The following is a 20,388-nucleotide window of genomic DNA, read 5'->3' as shown; positions in this document are numbered from 1 at the left end:
AAACAAGAAACCCATTAGTTAACCGTTATGCCAGGCCCATCTGAATTGACAGGCAGCATCGACCATCATCTATCTGCTCCTTGTGCCTGCTCTCTGCAGAGGGTCTTGTATGGGGAGAAGGTGGAGTATAAAGAGAATAAAGGATCCCGGGCTGGAGTTCTAGGAGCATTTGAGAAGTGGGATGATGAGGGCTATGTATCCACTGCTCTTGGCCAGGCTGATTTTCGTCCTGAATTTGACCCTTTGTCCTAGCCCCAATCAGACTCGCAGCCTAGACAAAACCCTAGAACCATCACAGGCCTAACTGCAGACCTGAAGGGTAAAAACCGGCCTCTGCCATCCATGGCTCACAGTTGAGACTAGGAGAAGGACAAGAGTGTGACGAGCACAGATGTGGTAGCTGTTGAAGACTAGGGGCACTGTTGGAGCTCATAGAAAGCATGTCTTGGGTCAGGGGGTAAGGAATGTTCTTGGAGGAGTTGACAGTTAAGTTGGATATACATTCGTTCAGTGTCTACTCAGCCTTTCTCAAAGATTTAGCAACCAAGGGTCACTTTGTGGACATCCAGTGCATATAAAGACTATACATTTTAAGTTTCTAATTAATCATAACTTAAAATTTAAATTATAAAAAGGTACTTACATATCAGCGAAAGAGGTGATATTGTTTTCAAGCTTGAATCAGGATGTGTATATCTGGCTTAATGAAGGACAAATTACTTCCACTTCTAGTTGTTTTCATTTTTTTTCCTGCTGTTTTAGAAAGGCTAAGCTCAAAACTGTAGGTCATCAGACACTGTGGAGAACAGTATGATGGTTCCTCAAAAAATCAGAGTGACCATATGATCCTGCATTCCCACTTCTAGGTATATACCCAAAATAATGAAAAGCAATGATCCAGGCATGGTGGCTCACGCCTGTAATCCTAGCACCTTAGGAGGCCGAGGTGGGCAAATTGCCTGAGCTCAGGAGTTTGAGACCAGCCTGGGCAACATGACGAATCCCATCTCTATTAAAAATACAAAAAATTCGCCAGGCATGGTGGCACACGCCTGTAATCCCAGCTACTGGGGAGGCTGAGGCACGAGAATCACTTGAACCCAGGAGGCAGAGGTTGCCGTGAGCCGAGAATCACACCACTTTACTCCAGTCTGGGCAACAGAGAGACTCTGTGTCCCCCCAAAAAAAAAAAAAAAGCAAGGACTCAGATATTTGTACACCCATGTTCACAGCAACATTATTCCTAATAGCCAAGATGTGGGAACAACATGTTTATCAATAATGGATGAATGAACAAAATACGGTATATACATACAATGGAGTATCATTCAGCCTCAAAAAGGAATTAAATTTGGATACATGCTACAACATGAATAAACCTTGAAAACATTATGCTAATGAAATAAGCCAGTCACAAAAGGACAAATACTGCATGATTCCTCTTATATGAGGTACTGAGAATAGTCAAATTTATAGAGACAGAAAGTAGGATAGTTACCAGGGGTTAAGGGAGGGAGTAGTGGAGAGTTATTGGAGTGTAGGAAAATAAATCTGTATTAATCAGGGTTCTCCAGAGAAACAGAATTAATAGGATATATAAAAAAAATTCCTATAATGAATTGGTTCATGTGATTTGGAAGCTGAGAAGTCCCGGGAGAGCAATCTGAGTCTGAAGAACTAGGAGAGTCAATGACATCAATTCCAGTCATAGTCTGAGTCCGAGGGTAGGAGAAGACAAATGTTCCAGCTAGAAGAGTGTCAGGCAGAGGGAAGGATGAGGGCCACCCACACTGGGGAGGGCAGTCTGCCTTACTTAGTCCACTGATTCAAATTTAAATATTAGTCTCATCCAGAAAATCCTCACAGATGCACCTAGAAATCGTGTTTAACCAAATATTTGGGCATGCTGTGACCCAGTCAAGTTGACACATAAAACACAAAAGGCTTCTCAGTTTCTGTCTTAAAGCTAGCCAAATGCTGATGCCAAGGTCTACAATGCATGCAAAAACACAAGGAAAAGCAAATGCTAGAGTTAGTGGCACAACACATTCATGTTTTCAGTCTTCATCCCTTGGAGCCTGACCTGTTGGAGTTGGCTCCTTGCCTGGATTGAGGCTGCAGCTTGTACTAGCTGTGCTTCTGGGCAGTGGTTATACCCTGGAGCATTGCATCCAGGCTTCGAAGCTGAGGCAGTGTCCTGGTCCTGGGGTTTAGACTGAATCCATTGCCTGTCCCTCTTCTGAGTCTTCAGAATCCTCCAGAGTGGAAGAAGGACTGCAGTGGGTAACATCAAGCACATTTCTTGCTTGTGTCTTGCCTCCTTGCTGTGCCTTGTTCTGTAAGCAGACCCTGTGGGAGTAGGGAGCACAGGGGAACAGGTGAGCAGATGGCCAGCTGACCATTTGGTGTCAAATTCTCCCTCTTCATACACCACAACCTGACACAGCTTTTCTGCCTAGAATATCTGTTAACAACCCCCTCCAGTCCAAGAGGCTTTGAACCTTAGGGGTGGCAAAGTGTCCTCACCATACCCTAGCCCTGAGACCCTATGACTTTAAAGCTTATTAACTGCCTCCATTCCTACATCATCAGCAGAGGCTCAGGGCCCAGCTATTTCTGTGGACAGGTATTCACAATCCTAAAATTCTGACTGATATTGTTATCTTCAGGCTTGGACTTCATTCTTTTCTACCTATTTGAACCACATACAGACCCTATTGGGACATCAGTATAAGCAATAAAAATCTCTCATTTTCAGACAGTTATCCTGAACCTCCCTCAATGTGTCAATGTCTTCTACTAATCCCCCCAAAGGCACCCAAGCCCCTGGGTGTTGGATCTAAAAATCACCACCACACGATGTCTCTCTTCCTTGTTCCCAAGACTTCCAAGTGCATCCCCATATCCAAGGACTTCAATACCAATTTTTTCACCCACTACATTATCCCACAGGAGTCCAGGGCCCTATCTGGATTCTAGAAGAGGCTATTTCCTTGTTGATCTAGGAAGGTTTTTTGCTTTCTCTTCAATCCAGTGCTCCACTTCTCTCTCCTTCTCATTCGAGCCTAATACTCATCAATAGATACTGTTTGGTCTGGAAGATTATCTGGTCTTACACGTAAATCTGGAAGGAAGGAATACAGGCATTTGAGGCCTCAGCTCTCTCTCCATCCCTCCACAGCTAACCTAATGGCAGAGTCCCTTGGATACCAGTGAGGCAGGAGAATAGGAAACCTAAGGCCATTTCACGCTGACTTCGTAGAACTAAATTGAAAGGAAAACCCTAACTTTCCATGCCTAAGTAACAAAAGGACCAGAGGCTACTCCCTTTGCAAACTCCCACCTTTTCTGCATGGCAGATGGTTAATTGAAAGTACCTCTGGGCCAGGCGCAGTGGCTCACGCCTGTAATCCCAGCACTTTGGGAGGCTGAGGCGGATGGATCACGAGGTCAAGAGATCGAGACCATCCTGGCCAACATGGTGAAACCCTGTCTCTACTAAAAATACAAAAAAATAGCCGGGCGTGGTGGCGGGCACCTGTAGTCCCAGCTACTCGGGAGGCTGAGGCAGGAGAATGGCGTGAACCCAGGAGGTGGAGCTTGCAGTGAGCTGAGATCGGGCCACTGCATGCCAGCCTGGGTGACAGAGAAAGACTCCGTCTCAAAAAGAAAAAAAAAGAAAAAGAAAATACCTCTGATTGGTTGTTTTTGGCAACCAGGCGTTCGCCTAAGAGTGTAACTTTGTAACTTCACTTCAGCCTCTGATTGGTTTCCGTCTGCAAACAATCAGACTGATTGGGGGCCCACCACTTTATTTACATGGCGTGAACACCAAGTGGCCAATGGGAAACCTCCAGCGGGCATTTGGACCCAAGAAGATCCTGTATCCCGGCCCTTGAGCGGCTGCTTGGGCCTGCTCCCACTGTGGAGTGTACTCAATAAATCTCTGCTTTTGTTACTTCATTCTTTCCTTGCTTTGTTTGTGCATTTGTCCAATTCTTTGTTCAAAATGCCAAGCACCTGGACACCCTCCACTGGTAACATATTTTGGTGAGCCAGCCAGGAGAAGGTAAGCCCAAAGTTTGGGATTTATTTTTCTCCTTTCTCCTTTTACATACAGGGAAATCTCTCTCTCTCTTTTCCTTTCCAACTCGGGACCCTTGGTGAGCAGCGTGTAAACATGGAGGTAACTGCGGGTTTCTGGCCGTGGCTGGTGAATACTAAGGGGTTTTCATGTGAAGAAGCCTAACCGCCACCACCTGGTTTGCCTAAGGGACCTGGGTCTTTTTCTTTTTTTTTTTTTTCCTTTTCTTCTTTATTAGGCTTTTAGCAGCTGTTTCCTAGTAGCTCCTTGGAAATTGAGGGAAATTGGCTGGAGTCAATCCCCAATATTGCCTGAAGACCATGGAGTGAATGGGGATAATTGCCCTGCCCAGAAGGGAGAAGGACTCTTTTTTAAATCTATTCTGAGTGTGGTCCCTGATCCCTATGTGTGGCACAGCTCAGAGCAAACTCGCCTGTTTCAGGCAACTTAAACCTTTTCTTATGCGTAATTCTTCCGTTTCCCTACTCAACTGGCTAAGAGCAAAAGAAACACATCCAGCCTCCAGTTATTAAGTTCATGGAATGGGAAACATGGGAAAGTGTGGCCTTATCAAATTATAAGGATGCTAAAAGTCAAGGCCTTCATCCAGGGACAAAATGAAAGCTCATAGTAGGCCATTCCCTTTAGAGGGGAAACATGCAAGCAGGACTGGTGCCCAGCTAAGGTCAGAGACGTCTGACACTCTTAAGATTGGACCCCACTAGGGGAAGCCCCAGAGGGGAATCCTCCGGACCTCAACCTCTCCAAAGAGGATGCCCTTGGCAGAGGTTCTGAGGTCTAGTATTAAACTCTCCTTAGAATTTTATCTCGCAGTTGCAATGCTATTTGGCCCCAATATTGTTTGGAATGTGTAGTTTACTGTTGAATGGAAAACTGGGATGGCATTGCCATTGCATATATCCAGGCTTTGGTGCTGCTATTCTAAGCAGAGGGCCTGGTGAAAGAGTGATGTTCTCCTTTGGTACTGTTTGGTCTTAGTGTTCTTTGGAGTCTGGGGAGGTTTCACCTTTAAAAATCAAACTGCTAGGGCCAGGCGCAGTGGCTCATGCCTATAATCCCAGCACTTTGGGAGGCTCAGGCAGGTGGATCACTAGGTCAGGAAATCAAGACCATCCTGGCCAAAGTGGTGAAACCCCATCTCTACTAAACCCCATCTCTACTAAAAATACAAAAAATTAGCCAGGCGTGGTGGTGCGTGCCTATAGTCCCAGCTACTCAGGAGGCTGAGTCAGGAGAATCGCTTAAACCCGGGAGGCGGAGACTGCAGTGGAAGCTGAGATCACGCCACTGCACTCCAGCCTGGACAACAGACTGAGACTCTGTCTCAAAAACAAAAACAAAAAAAATCAAACTGCCATCTGGGCACAGTGGCTCACGCCTGTAATCCCTGCACTTTGGGAGGCCGAGGCGGGCAGATCACGAGGTCAGGAGTTCAAGACATGAACAAGGCCAACAAGGTGAAACCCCATCTCTACTAAAAATACAAAAATTAGCTGGACATGGTGGCACGTGCCTGTAATCCCAGCTACTTAGGAGGCTGAGGCAGGAGAATTGCTTGAACCAGGACCTGGGAAGCAGAGGTTTCAGTGAGCCGAGATTGCACCACTGCACTCTAGCCTGGGCTACAGAGCAAGACTCCATCTCAAAGAAAAAAAAAAAAAAAGAAAAAGAAACAAAAAAAATCAAACTGCCATGGAAATTGCTTTACCCAAAATTTTGGTTCACAGCCTTCATTGCATTACCTACTGGGGCAAACAAAGTAAAACCGGTAAGCTTGTGTTGCTATCTCATGGCTAGGGTTTCAAGCTATTAGATCTTCATTTGTGTGTGTGTATACATGTCTAGATGTGTTTATTTGTATTGTACACTTATATGTTATGTTTGCCAAATTGGCTTATAAGAGCGCTCATAAATTAATAAGCCTAAGCGATTTTTAAGTTAAAGTGACTTAAGTATAACTTTACTAAACAAGCTGGCTTTAAAATTATTGGTAGAATAAAAATAGAAATGCCTTCAGAATTGTCAGCATACATTTTGTCTGGATTTTATGTTTGTGTTTGCTAAATATTTTGAGATGTCAATGTTTGGCATAGAAGGTTATAAAACTACAAACCCAGCCAAAACAAAATGATCTCGGTTTGTGTGCCTTTTTTTTTGACAAATAAGAGCAATTTAATGTTAGCTACGTCTTCTGAGTTATTGGCAAAATACTTATGTATTTAATTCTGAGACTCTCAGGTTTAGGTGAGCACTTGATATTCACTGGCTATTAGAAACATGGTTAGCAAGGAAATAACTAACTTTAAGTGATAGTGTCTAATATCTCAGTTTACAGAAGTAATCTAGATAAACTGTTAAAAATGAAAGAATTGAGTACAGTAAATGGGATAAATGTTTTAGGTAAACTTTTTGTGTAAATTAAAAGCTTAAAATTAATTTTGATGCTCATTGAATATTTGGGTCATTTCCAATTAAGGAAGGGTTGTGATATGGGGAAATATGTTTCTAAAAATTGTGGAATTGTTCTTATCTATAAATGCCCATATCTGATAGTTCAGGATTTCTTTTTAGGGTTTCACTAAAATTTTAGGTTACTAAGGATAATACTTCTAGTTAACACAGAGTTCTGTATACAAAATGTGCCAAAAAGGTTGTGTTATTACTGAGAAAAAGAATAATTTTGTCTAATTAAGAAGTTATCTAAAAGTTAGTTCAAATTACACATTTGAAAAAATTATTTGTGAAACAATGTAGTAAAGAACCAGTGATTAGGGGAGAAGGATGTGGAAAAAGTTTAGATAATAAAATATTCTTTAAAACATGATAAAGAATTGGAGACATTGGGCTAGTTAACATTTTCGTAGTTAAAGCTCTTAGTCTTGATTAAAGTAAAATAATAAGTATTGTAAAGAAATGCATTGGCAGTTTGGCAATTCTTTTTTTTATATAGTTAAGCTTGAAGCTGGATTTAGTGTGGAGCCAAATTTCCCAGATATGCTTGCAGTGCTTCACACTATGTTTACTGTTTTGCATGGATAGTGCTGGCACTGGAGTGCTTATTGGTCATGGGCCTGAAGTGAACTTCTTGATTGCACAGGATGTATGATGATATTGGTGAACTTAAGGATATTGAATTGTGTATCAGGAATAAAATATTTATTATGTGGCTCTTTTGGGGCCCTGGGCAACACTTTAGCCTCCAGGGTAAATTGAGTAAGAAAAAATTAGGGTTGCTTTCCTGTTTATTTGTTTTTGCTTCTAGAAGGCTTTTATTTGGTTTTGTGGATAGTTATTTTGTTTCCTGTGCATTTCTAGCAAGTCATCATTTGTTCCATTTATCTGGAATTCCTAGGCTACCTTTGTCAGACCCACAGGAATTAATGGAACACATCAGCTTTTTAACCTTAAACTAACTTTTTGGAGTTTAGGCTTATTGATATTTTAAGTATGTTGAGTATACTTTTGTAAACAGAATTTAAGTCATATTTCTCTCTCTGCCTAATTTCTCCAAAATTTGTAAACTATTTGTAAATGTTCTTAATTCATGGTAGTGTGTTTGTTTGCATACAGTTGAGCAGGGTCACTAGGGCTGCTCAGGGAGAGAAAACCCAGAAACCTGGCCTACTGGCAAAAGGATAAGAATTTCCTACCAGTCAGACTCTGACCTCTTTCTCTCTGTGCAAACTGGTTAAATGAGACGTGAAAGTCACTGTTTATCTCCTCTGTAAAGTTTTCACAAATGTCTTCAAAATACAAACATGTCATCTAAATTATGTTCAAATATTAGGTTTGCTAAGTGCCTTAAGGTCATAAACTGCTTCTTTGGCTTTTGAAAATTGTTTGACTTGCCTGCTTTACAGCTAGGTAAGGCCTGGGGACATGTGGAGTTGGCCACACCCCTAGCTATGCTGGAATAGTAAGACCTTATCAGCACCTAGTACATAATTAACATAACTTACCAGCTTTTACATTAAAAGTAAGATTGCTAAGAGTCATCATTATAACATGTAATTGATACTACTAAAAATATTTTTACATGCAAGGTGTGTTCGGAAAAATGTCTGTGTGTGTGTGTTTTACTAAAAGGTTATAAGAAGCCATGGAAATGTAAATTGTTGCCTAGAGTTAAAAGATTGTTTTGAATTTAATAGGATAAAGCTGAAGGTTCAAACAAGTGGTAGAAGGAGTATGGAAATTAATCTTGTGGAAGTGGTTCTCTGTGTGAGAAACATCGGCCTGACCACCTGACTTTCTGATCACATTCCACTGGGAAAAAGTCCAAGGAACATCCCTATCACATTCTGCTGGAACAAGGACCAAGTCACCTCATCATGGGAACATCTTATCAATAGCCTGTTGGGCAGCAAGCCATACTGCCCAGACCCCTCCCTCCCATACCTGTAAGTACCCCAGCCTGTAAGTGGCAGTGGGTTCAGGCATTAACCTGGTCCCCCACCTCCGCAGGTCTTGGGCTAGACATAAAACCTGCATTTACTGCAAAGCATCCAACTCTCTTTCTTTAACCCTCACCTTCCCTTCAAAACCTAACAACTTCCATTGTACCCTCTCAAACTCCTGATTATGAAAAAAACTCCACTACATTTTGGCGCAGAAACCCAGGACATAGATTGGGTTCTAAACGGGTAAGTCTTCTCTTGCAACCTGGAAAGCAGCAAGCAGCAAAAATTAGACTGAGGCCTGCTTCCAGATCCTGAGTAGACTCCCTGTTTGCAGCCCTTTTTCTCTTATTCTCTCTCCTTTGGCCCTGGGCTGACCTCTAGATCCTGATCAAACTCTCTAGCCTCTTTTTTCTTTCTCCCCCTTTCTGGGCGGCTCCGGCAAGGATCACCCCCGTTGCAGAACATCACGTCCAACGCCGTCTCCAATTAATGGGTGAGTCTCCCTTTACCTCCTCTCCAGATTCCTCTCATGCTTCTGCTCCTTCACCAGAAAATCCCAGTGCTGGGTGAGAGGTCTCCCTGGTCACCAGGTGACCATGGTCTGCCTTCTCAGGGGACGCCCTCAGAATGCTCGCCACTCCAGTCACTCTGATCTCCAGAGGACTGTGAAGAGCTGCAGGGATGCCCTGGCTTTCTTATGTCCCTCCTCCCAAGAGGAATCATGGTACTTACTCCCCTCCAGGGTACTCACACCCCTCCTCTATATTTCTCACCCTTCCAGCCACCAGTATGGGGCAAGGCTCCTCAAAACTTCCTCCAGACACCACTCTCAGATGTCTAATCTGGAACCTCCAAACCCAAAAATGCCCCTTCCTTCAGACAAGCCTTCCTCCTCTAATTTCAACCCGGACAACAAAACCCCTCCTTCAGTCCTTCTCCCACCACCATCCCCTCCTCCTCCTTCAGCTCCGGCTCCTTCACTCCCTTATTGTTGCCCTCTGTTCCCCCTTTCTTCTCCACCGCATACCCAGTCTCACACTTAACCCCCTTCCTCTGAAAACCAGGCATACACCCAAAGGCCTTCCAAAGTCCTCCCCTTGCGGGAAGTCACGCGGGCCGAAGGTATAATCTGAGTTTATGTTTCCTTCTCCCTAGCTGACCTCTTCCAGCTTGAAAAAAGACTTGGCTTCTTTTCCATGGATCCCACCTCCTTCCACAAGGAATTTCTGTATGTCACTCAATCTTATAAATTACCTGGCATGACACTTACGTCATCCTCTCTTCCTCCCTCACCCTGGAGGACAGGGAGCACATCTCAGACTGTGCTCAGCAAAACGCTTTATCCCACTTCACCACCTCTACCTGAAGACTGATAGGGCCCAGAATCCACCACTCCCACCACCATCACCACCTTGGAACCAAGAGTAATGCTGTCAGTCTCTGCTAAGCCCATGTCTTTCCCATTAAATATGAGGCTAGTTATTCAATTTTACCAGAATATTCTGAGCCCCTCCTCAGTTCTTCTATCTCTATTGTGGGAGTCGATAGAATCCCCTCTAGGCACAAACAGACTGGTCCTCTATTATGCAACCTATTCATCACCCCCTTCACCCACTCTTTCCTGTTTATCCCTCAGTGCCCTACCCCTATCTTGGGGTGGGACATACCAAGTAAATTTTAGGGTCTTACCCACAAAGGCTCAGGTTAGCCCAAATGCAGGTCACTTACCTTGGGCTTGTCCTAACCCCTAATTCTCAGGCCATTCCAACCCAATGAAAGGAGCTAATTTGGGACATGCCTCTTCCCCACACGAAAAATAACCTCCTCTCCTTCTCAGGCTGCATGGGATGCTTCCATCTGTGGATTCTCAATTTTGGCTTGCTGGCCAAGCTGTTCTATATGGCCTCACATGGGCTCATCCTAAAACCCCTCAACCCAGCTTGCCCCATCAACTCCCACTTTAAAAAACTGAAAAATGCCCTTTTTAATGGCCCCAGTACTGGGACTGCCCAACTCCACCAAGCCTTCTACTCTGTATTGTAGGGAAAAGAAAGAGAGATCAGACTGTTACTGTGTCTGTGTAGAAAGGGAAGACATAAGAAACTCCATTTTGACCTGTACCCTGAACAATTGCTTTGCCCTGAAATGCTGTTTATCTGTAACTTTGCCCCAACCTTAAGCTCACAAAAACATGTGTTGTATGGAATCAAGGTTTAAGGGATCTAGGGCTGTGCAAGATGTGCCTTGTTAACAAAATGTTTACAGGCAGGTTGCTTGGTAAAAGTCATCGCCATTCTCCAGTCTTGATAAACCAGGGGCACAATGCACTGCGGAAAGCCGCAGGGACCTCTGCCCTGGAAAGCCAGGTATTGTTCAAGGTTTCTCCCCACTGAGACATCCTGAGATATGGCCTCGTGGGATGGGAAGGACCTGACCGCCCCCCAGGCTGACACCCGTGAAGGGTCTGTGCTGAGGAGGATTAGTAAAAGAGGAAGCCTTCTTGCAGTTGAGATAGAGGAAGGCCACTGTCTCCTGCCTGCCCCTGGGAACTGAATGTCTTGGTATAAATCCCGATTGTACATTTGTTCAATTCTGAGATAGGAGAAAAGCTGCCCTGTGGCGGGAGGCGAGACATGTTGGCAGCAATGCTGCTGTTACTCTTTACTCCACTGAGATGTTTGGGTGGAGAAAAGCATAAATCTGGCCTACGTGCACATCCAGGCATAGTACCTTCCCTTGAACTTATTTGCGACACAGATTCCTTTGCTCACGTGTTTTCTTGCTGACCTTCTCCCCACTATCACCTTGTTCTCCTGCCGCATTCCTCTTGCTGAGATAGTGAAAATAGTAATTAATAAATACTGAGGGAATTCAGAGACTGGGCCGGTGCAGGTCCTCTGTGTGCTGAGCCCCAGTCCCCTGGGCCCACTTTTCTTTCTCTATATTTTGTCTCTGTGTCTTATTTCTTTTCTCAGTCTCTCGTCCTGCCTGATGAGAAATACCCACAGATGTGGAGGGGCTGGCCCCATTCACTGTGTGTACATTCTGACCAAGGCCTTGCTCTTGGACTACTCTGCCAAACATATGGCAATGCCCCACAAGCCATTGCATACCTCTCAAAACAAATGGACTATCATCCAAGGCTGGCCATCCTGCCCAAAAATCTTGGGTGCAGCCACATTACTGGCCTCAGAGGCACAGAAACTTACTCTCTACCAACACATTACTACTGCATCTTCCCATAACCTACAGGATCTCATGAGCCATTGATATCTTCTATCCCTCCCACCATCCTGCTTACAGGATGCCTTATTCATAGATACATGCCTTATTCATAGGTAACCCTCTAATCACCTTCTAGAAATGTAAAGCTCTCAACCTAGCCACCCTCTTCCCTGTAAACACCTCTGACTCTAAGCTCTCTCACTCCTGCCTGGACCTCTTAAACTCCCTCTTCTCCCCCTTCCAACACATTTCAAAAGCCCCTTTGCAGGGAACACCCACATGATTCATTAATGGAAGATCTTTTTAGCTCTTTTAGGGAGCCATGTCCAGCAGCTGGCTATGCCATCATTGCTGAAAATAAACTCCTAGAATCCAGCACTGTCCCGCTCCATACTACCTCTCAACAGGTGGCGCTAGTTGTCTTAAGCAGGGCCTTCACCCTAATAAAGGGCAAGAGGGTTAACATTTACACCGATTCCAAATATGCATACCACATCCTACATTCTCATGCCTTAATCTGGCAGGAAAGGGGTTTTCTGACTACAAAAGGAACCCCCATAGTAAATGGCAAACTCATACACAAACTGCTGGAGGCAGCTAAACTACCACTAAAGGCCACCTTTATCCGTTGTAAGGGACATCAAAAGGCTACAGGTGCCATAACCAAGGAAAACTTCTCAGCAAACTCAGCAGCCCAGCAGGCAGCCCTTAAAACCTCATCATTATTGCCCATCTTTCCCAGCATACACCCTGTATATACCCAGGAGGAACAAACCTCACACGGCCTGGTGCTGTTTGGGGAGGAGGATGGTTCTACCCCAATAATAAAATTGTCTTGCCCAAGTCCCAGGAACTTTCTGTACTTTCATATGTGCACAACCATTTCCATGCCGGTTACTGCCCCCTACTCTAGCTCTTAAAAGCTTATATATATTTTCCCACCATGGCTGCCAATCTCATAGGTATTACTAAGGCATATTCCATTTGCACTCAAACAAATTCTTCTCAGGGAGCTATCAAACCACCTCCTTTCCCCACACACCAGGCCCAAGGACACCTGCCAGGGCAGGGCGGGCAGATCAACTTTACCCTCATGGTCCCCATAAAATGGGCCTGATACCTTCTGACAATTGTAGATACATTCTCTGGATGGATAAAAGATTTTCCTACCACCACCGAAAAGGCACACACCATCACTTCTATTCTCCTCACCCATATGATCCCCTGGTTTGGACTCCCCTCCTCCATCCAGTTAGACAGTGGGCCAACATTTGTTTCACAGGTTAACCAACAGTTGGTGGAGGCTGTAAACATTAAATGGGCCTTTCATGTTCCTTACTGCCCCCAATCTTCAGATAAAAGTAAATAGGTCAATGCCTTTTTAAAACAACAAATAACCAAACTTCCTAGAGGTTAAAATGGCCTGAACTTCACTTCTTCCAATGGCACTCATGAATTTACAAGCCATTGCTCACAAGCCCCTCAGCCTAAGCCCATTTGAATTCATGTACCAATGCCCTTTTATCCTCCAAAATCTCCCTGTATCTGCCCCCAGCCCGCCCCTCCACCTCTTTGATACAGGATACTTGGCTGGCATTATACCTCACTCAACATCTAATAAGACGGTATGCAAATGCTTACTTGCCCCAGCCTAAAAGTCCATCCTCCAAACACTCCTCCCTGCCCCTACAACCAGGGAACTGGGTCTAAATCACCAATTCCTTCTCCCCTCTCCGACCTAAGTGGACGGGTCCTCACCAGGTAATCCTGACTACTCCTGTGGCAACAAAACTAACATCCTTTCCACACTAAATCCACCATTCCAAACTAAAAACAGCACCAGACTTACATCCACAAGTTTTCTCACCCCCAAAATATTCTTCCTCCTTCATAGGACCAACCTCACTATGCTTAACAAGAATTCCAGAAGTTGCCAGTCCAGAAGGCCCTGGTCCATTACACTCTCTGCCTCCAAGTTCAAATCTGTTATCTCACACCTTGTTTCAGATCTTTCCTGATATTCCCTCCCCACATCCCTGGATAGTCCACTCCAATTCCTCACATTAACCCAGGAGCTATGGCTGCAGGGCACCTTCCAAAATTTCCCTCGTACTCAAATCTTCTTTTCCCCCTTTTGTCTTTGCTGTGGGATACTCTAAATCCCATAACCTCTGGCAGTTGGGCTTCCTTTGTCAACCTCACACATTACCTCTTAAATCAGTCACACTCTCCTCTTCCAATTGTTAAATTTATTTGTCCACACAAATCCAGCAGTTCACAGCCCTTCCTGTTAACCTAACCACAGAAACTTGATCCAAAGTAAACCTGCATCTCACCTACTCAACCAGTCCCTTCCCAAAACCCGTTTATAATCTTGCTTGGCTAAACACCTTTCCCTGCAATCCATCAAATCTACCTGCACCATCGCACGCAGGGCTGGCACCCTCCTTCGTCTCATGGCCTGTAAACTAAACATGTTACAAACTGAATTCCATAAAACATCCCTTCCCAACCCCTCCCTTCTCTGCCAGCACTGTTCTCCATGCATCCAACTTAAGGGAACTCCCTAAAAAAATGCACAGACAATTCCCTCAACTGCAACCTTTATTCTTCTTCCCTGTCAGGACGGCAATGGCTGTTAACAAAAACCCATTTCTCTCTCTCTGTCTAAAACCAGACAGCCTTCATCACCAATATCCCTATCAGGCCCTAACAGGGACTATCCTTGTTAACAGTTATTCAACCTGGAAAAACAAAAAAGTTGGGACAAAAGTTTGTTCAGGATTTAACCCCCCGCTTCTCATGGCTCACTGCCTTCACTTACAACTTTGCCTGTCAACCCCCAGTCTTTTCTTTCTGTGTGGAACAAACTCTCTTCTTTGCCTACTGGCAAGTTGGTCAGGAACATGTACCCTGGTGTTTCAATCTCCAAACATTAACATTTTGCCTAACAATCAAACCATTCAGGTTCTTTAGTAATCCCTATTTCCTCCTCCTCCACACACACCAAGTGGGCTATACACTTCATTCCCCTGTTAGCAGGACTAAGCATCTCAGCTACACTTGGCACGGGGATATCCGGTTACCCCTTTCTTAGGGCCCCTAATCTTCCTCCTAATACTCACAATTGGCCCATGTATACTTACCTTCATATCCCCTTTATCTCCCAAAGGCAGAACTACCTTGTCTAGGCAGCCACCCAGAAACACATTGATACCATCTTTCTCCACCAAGTCTGGTATCAACATCTCCAGGAAAACAACTCTGAAGTTGGACACCCACTGCTTCAAAACCCAAGCCCTGATTACAGTGCCCCTATTCAGCAGGAAGCAGCTAGATAATCAACAATGCCCCTCTTCCTTTTAGACTGAAGTAGAAGGCAAGAATGTTAATCCAAACTGTACCACTTTGTAAGCCCCCCATCATTTCGCAGACATTGGTCAAAGTGAAACATTCCATGGGGGTTCAGGCCATGAGAAACATTTTGCTCAACCACCTGAATTTCTTACCATATTCTGCTGGGAAAAAGCCCAAGGAACATCACTATCACATTTTGCCAGGACAAAGACCAAACCATCTCATCATGGGAACATCTTATCAACATCCTGCCAGGCAGCAAGCCATACTGCCCAGACCCCTCCCACCCACACCTATAAGTACCCCAGCCTGTAAGCGGCAGTGGGCTCTGGCATTAAGCTGGTCCCCAACCTCCGCAGGTCTTGTGCTAGACATAAAACTTGTGTTTGCTGTAGAGCTGCCAACTCTCTCTCCCTGTCTTTCTTTAACCCTCGCCTTCCCGTCAAAACCTAACAACTTCCATTATACCCTCTCAAACTCCTGATTATGAAAAAAAAAAAAAAAACAAAAAAACTCCACTACATATTTTTACCTCTTCTTTGAAAAATTTTTCCATGTCATTGCCTTAACCAAAATCTGGCCCAGCACTTCTCTGAATCTAGAATTTCCTCAGAAATCCATATTACTCAAAGGATCACAAAATTAATTTTATGCCTTGCAAGGGATTCCTAAATTCATCTAAAGCAGATGAAATAAATTCTGCTTCAGCATTTCTCTTTCTTATCGAGAATGAGAAATGCTTAAAATGTTCAGAAGCTAAAATGAGTTATTTAGTTTCAGCAGAGTTAGTGTTTACTTATGAACTTAAGTTACTTAGTTGCCCAGGCAAGCTGTCACTAGCCTGGGATTATAAGAACTTGATTTAAAAAATACCAGCATTCACACTTCTGTGTTAAAATTCATATTTTATATTTTAACTCCAAAGGCAGTTAAAATGAAAGTCTTAATAATGAAGACATTTCAAGAGAAGGGATAAATTAAGGAAGCAGCTTTCTTGACCTACCATTCCCCATGCCATTCACCTTTGTGTTAGTGCAAACTGCACCATTTTGTAAGTCCCCTGCTATTTTGCAGACCTTGGTCAAAGTGAAACATTCCACGGGGGTTTGGGCCATGAGAAACATCCTACCTGGCCACCTGACCACAAGGAAGACAAAGGCCCAATAAAAAAAACATTCTTATTATACCCTACCAGGCAAAGGCCCAACTAAAGAAACCTCCCTATCCTATCTTACTGGGCAAAGGCCCAAGGAACACCATGATGACATCCCACCAGAAAAAGGGTCAAACCACCCTATCATGGGTACATCTTATTGATATCCTGCCGGGCAGCAAGCCACACTATCCAGACTTCTCCCAGCCATACCTGTAAGTACTGCTGCTTGTAAGTGGTGGTGGGTTTTGGCATTAAGCGGGTCTCCCGCTTCCACAGGTGTCTGCAATATACCTGTGTTTGCTGTTGAGTCGCTCTGTTTCTCTCTCTGTCTTCCTTTAACCCTTGCCTTCCCTCCAAAACCTAACACTGATTCTCTACTTTCAGCATCTCTAAACCTTGATCCAGTAAATGCTTCTGAATCCCATGATCAAATAATTTTCCTTTTGTCCCATGGATTCTGGTATGTTAGGGTTTCAGATTCCTTGTATGTTTTCATTAAGTAACTGAAGAAGATATTCCCATTCTCTTTGAGAATAGTGTATACATGGTTACACTACATGGTTAAAAACTTCTAATTAGTAAATGAGAATTTTCTATTAAGGTATTTAATTATGTGAGCTCTCTAGTGTTACCCAAATCCAAAATTCTGTGATTTTGTGTTTCCATGGTGCTGTAATTTTAAGAGTTGAATCCACTGGTGGCTTAGTTGCTAAGGCAGTTACAGACAGCCTCGCCTTTTTCTTAGGGGTCTCCTGTGTCTGGGATTTCATATATGGCTGGCTGGCATTCCCAAGGTAAGTGACACCTCCTTTTTAAGAAAAGTATACACAGCCTACTTATGGGTCTATGTGACCTATCTTGTAAAGAGAAGATGACCACAAACACATCCTTGTGTTCCATAATGCTAGTAAGTTCCAGGGAGAAGAAAGAACATGAAAAAGTGCCCTGGGTAAATTTTAAAAAATAAAGTGAGATAGTCCATTGGCTCCTAGACTCAGTTGCCTTTGTGGAGAAAGCAGTTAAGTATGGATGGAGTGGTTTGTATGGGCTTACAAGGGATCTATGTTAGAACACAAGATGGTGACTCTTTCTGGGAGCAAAGGCTGTGTGGTGGTATAACTCCTCAGAAGAGGAGAGCACCCAGCAGAATTCTGCCTTCCTGAAGACAGCTTCATCATTCGCCAGAACCAGAAGGAAAACTGGCCATCTGGGAGAGAGATGGCAGTCTGGGTTTTTCATCAGAGTTTGCCTGATCCAAGGGATTTTACTGTTCTATGAGGTGAACAGAGGGTAAGACCCTGGGTTTCAAATTGTTTCTAAAGTCTCCCTAAACCCAGACTTATGCACCCACTCTGCCACATGCTTCCTGTACCCTTCACAGGGGCATTCTACCTGCTAAACTAACAGAAGCACCGTAGAAAATCTTTCTCCCTCATGTGTCTCATCCAGGCACATCATCCCACCTTTTGAACTTCCCTCCTCCTTCAGAATGTTACTCAGACGCCATTGTCATTCTTTACACCATCACCTTCTCCATATGTATCATGCTTAAGTCTTCATACACTTAAGTCTTTTTGACTGCCAATTATTTTTCCACCATACCCTGTGTATAAGGATGTGTCATGATGCTTCTCAAGTAATTTCAGTGGAAGAACAAAGGAAGAAGACCAGTCACCTCCAACCTTGTCTCCTTGGCTCTAGGTCCTTTCCCACTCAACAGGGATTTCTCAGGAACTTCTAGGGGTTGATTCCATTTGTGGAGAATACCATTTGTTGATTCTCCTACATGTAAATGGATAGTCAAGATTTCATATACAGTTGATTTTATTATTCACAGTACTTATGTTAAATAAATCCACCACAAACACTGTATTAGTAAATACTGAATAATTGCTCCAAGAGGAATACAGGATTAGGTTCATGTAAGCCTCTGGTCACAACATTTTCATCAACTAGAATGCTGGCACTTTTATTGCTAGTCTCTAGCAATTCATCAACTAGTTGGCAAGAGCCTCTGCTCTACAAGTGGGAGCTAGGTTGGGTATGGGAGCCCCAGTCTTTTTGGCTGTAGCTGCCTAAAATTGAGCTTCTCCATCATGGAGCTAGGGTAGGTGAATAACAGACTACTGTAAGGTTATCAAGCTTGAACGAGAAGGTTTCAGTTTCTTAATATAATCTTTCTTCTGAGTCACTTTATTTCACTAGCAAATGTTTATTAGGTCTTTGATACACTCAAAACCATTTAAATTATTCTCCTAACATTTGAAGTCTAGAAATCAAATTTTTTAAACTCCATGAGGTCTCAAATTTCAGGACTCTATTTTCTTTCATTTTTGCTTATAATCCACTAATTTTCTCTTGAGTTTATCTTTTTCTTACAATAGCTTCCAAATACAGCCAGTAAAACAGCAAATATTACTAATACTCTGTTTTCTAATTATCTTCTGGAGCTGTCAACAAAGTAAGCATGTGTAGAGGAGACAATCAAACCAAATGTTTTGTTTTGTTTTGTTTTGTTTGAGACAGGGTCTTGCTCTGTCACCCAGGCTGGAGTACAGCGACAAAATCACAGCTCACTGTAGCCTCAACCTCCTGGGCTCAAGAAATCCTCCTGCCTCAGGCTCTTGAGTAACTGGGACTATAGGTATACACGACCACATCTGGCTAATTTTTGTATTTTTTATAGAGACAGGGTTTCATCACATTGTCTAGGCTGGTCTTGAACTCCTGGGCTCAAGCAATTTGCCTACCTTGACCTCCCAAAGTGCTGAAATTACAGGTGTGAGCCACCACGCCTGGCCCAAACCAAATGTTTGGCTAGTACAAAACATAGATAAACATCTTTCCACTTCTGACATCAGTTTTCTCACTGCTCAACTACTAGGCCTATGCCATATTTTAGGTTTTTATTACATTAGCAGGACACTTCCAGGACCAATTTCTTTCTACTAGAAAATGATTGCTATTTGCTATTAATAATCAATCCCTAAATCTCAGTGGCTTAATACAATGAAGATACACTTTTTTTTCACCCACAAAGTTAATAAGGTGTTTTGTGAATGGCTTTCCATGTAACTACCCTCCAAGCAATGGGTCTCATCAGTAGATGAGATAAAGATAAAGAGTTTGGGGTATCAGCAATGGTATTGCTTCTGAACAAGCAATTATAGAATAGATGTAGAGGGGCAATGCAGGGCAGTGGTTCCAGGCCCACACCTGAGTCTGAAAGATTGACATGGTTGTGAGAATGAAACAGAATGATACACATGACTCCCTACAGTTCTCTCTAATATAATCCTAATTAGAGTTGTTTCCTTGTCTGTCTTCATAACTAGAATGGGAATTATATCCTTAAATAATATAAAATAGCTAACATCTTATGAGCACCATACATACATGATATTGTATAATCCTTGCAATGATCCAACAAACTAGGTGCTATTGAGGCTCAGAGCAGATTCAGAATCTACATCTGTCTAAATCCAGAATAAGAGCTCTTAACACCTCTTGTAGGTTTCTGCCTTGTAATCTTAACTCCCTGTCAAAATTTGCTTTAGAAGAATGAGGCCCCACTTTTAATTTATAAATAAGGAACAAGTTGATTTTTAATGGCATGGATACTCACATGGAAATTTACAGAATACCTACCCCTACTGTTAGATGGAATTTTAAAAATGAACAATTCTCTCTGCAAAAAGTCTTTATAATATTTGTGAATTGTAAAATCCTTATGAAAATATCTCTCTTACTAATCTGTCACAAGGTGAATTAGAAAATGCCAAATAGAGATGCCGTGCAGTATAGCAAGCACTCTATCATATTATTGGCTTACGTAGTACTTATACTTTGTATACTCAAGCTTACAAAGTACTCCAGGGAAAAAGAGCAGTAGTGTTTGTATTTGTTTCCTAGGGCTGCCTTACAAAATATTAGAGTGAGTGGCTTAAATGACAGAAATTTATTTTCTCACAATTCTGGAGGCTGGAAGTCTGAGATTAATGTGCAAAAGGGTTGGTTTCCTTGGAGGCCTCTCTTCTTGGCTAGCAGACGGCAGCCCTCTTGCTGCCACTTCACATGGTCATTTCTCTGTGTACACCTGCCCCTGACGTCTCCTCGTGTGTCCTACTCTCTAGGTCTTATAAGAA

The 20,388-nt window shown here is 43.3% G+C and overlaps 1 long non-coding RNA gene across 1 annotated transcript; it reads right to left on the bottom strand.

The window, feature by feature from the left end:
• Window positions 1-1,415: 1,415 nt before the first annotated feature.
• On the bottom strand, window positions 1,416-18,020 carry LOC134809988 (uncharacterized). The gene is made up of 2 exons (XR_010157041.1): window positions 17,919-18,020; window positions 1,416-2,349 (listed from the first exon to the last, which is right to left on the bottom strand). It is a non-coding gene; the product is annotated as an uncharacterized LOC134809988 (long non-coding RNA).
• Between the last annotated feature and the right edge of the window lie 2,368 nt (window positions 18,021-20,388).

Source organism: Pan troglodytes, chromosome 4, assembly GCF_028858775.2.
Source record: "Pan troglodytes isolate AG18354 chromosome 4, NHGRI_mPanTro3-v2.0_pri, whole genome shotgun sequence".
Lineage (NCBI taxonomy): Eukaryota > Metazoa > Chordata > Mammalia > Primates > Hominidae > Pan > Pan troglodytes.
Note: the sequence above shows the minus strand (reverse complement) of the source record. Positions and strands in the feature narration are given on the sequence as shown.